The sequence below is a fragment of the Elephantulus edwardii genome, unplaced genomic scaffold (assembly GCF_000299155.1).
Source record: "Elephantulus edwardii isolate Elephantulus edwardi_28Jun2011 unplaced genomic scaffold, EleEdw1.0 scaffold00184, whole genome shotgun sequence".
Lineage (NCBI taxonomy): Eukaryota > Metazoa > Chordata > Mammalia > Macroscelidea > Macroscelididae > Elephantulus > Elephantulus edwardii.
Genome location: NW_006399934.1, coordinates 81500 through 82755, shown reverse-complemented (window position 1 = coordinate 82755; position 1256 = coordinate 81500).

Here is a 1256-nt window from a genome sequence, read left to right as displayed (position 1 = left end):
TCACCATCCATCCTGATGCTGCCAATTGGTCCAATGGTGAGAATCTTTGTCTTCTTGACATTGATCCTCAATCCGTATTGGAGGCTGCAGTCCTTGACACTCTGCAGCAGGCGCTTCTGGTTGTCTTCAGTTTCAGCAAGCAGGGTTGTGTCGTCTGCATCGTGGTACTATTGATATTGTAGCTGAAGTTAGATAGATCTTAGCTGAAAGCAGAGACTACCAGAGGAATATCTATCTGTGTTTCATTGACTATGCAAAGGCATTTGGCTGTGTGGATCATAACAAACTGGGGCTGACTCTGAGAAGAATGGGAATCCCAGAACACTTGATCGTGCTAATGTGAAACCTATACTTGGACCAGGAGGCAGTCGTCAGAACAGAACAGGGAACACTGCATGGTTCAAAATTGGGAAGGGCATATGCCAGGGATGCATCCTATGCATCCTATCTCCATACCTTTTCAACATATATGCAGAACAGATTGTCCGAGAGGCTGGGCTCTATGAGCAGAAATGTGGGGTTAAGATTGGTGGATGATTTATCAACAATCTGCGTTATGCAGATGACACAACCCTGCTTGCTGAAACTGAAATGAAATAGAAAACTGAAAAACAATTGAAACTTTCAACAAAACTAGGTGTTGGTTCTTTGAAAACGTCAATAAAATCAACAAACCATTATCAAATCTCACAAAAGAAAAGAAGCAGAAGACACAAATAATTAGAATAAGAGATGAATCAGGCAACTTTACTACAGAACCAACTAAAATAAAAAAGCTAACATTAGAATATTATGAAAAACTATACTCAAACAAATATGAAAACCTAGAGGGAATGGACAATTACTTAGGAAACGCACAACCTACCTAAGCTGACACAAACAGAAATTGAACATCTGAACAGACCCATTACAAAAGAAGAAATTGAAAAGGCAATACAACAACTTCCAACCAAAAAAAGCCCTGAGCCAGATGGATTTATAAGTGAATTTTATCAAACATTCAGAGAAGAACTATAACCAATTCTACATGAACTATTTCAGAAAATAGAAAAAGATGGAATTCTCCCAGTCTCATTATATGAAACAAACATATCCTTGACACCAAAGCCAGGAAAGGACACCACCAAAATAGAAAACTATAGGACAATATCTCTTATGAACATAGATGCAAAAATCCTGAATAAAATATTGGCCAATGGAATCCAATGATACATCAAAAAAATAATCCATCATGACCAAGTGGGATTCATAACAGG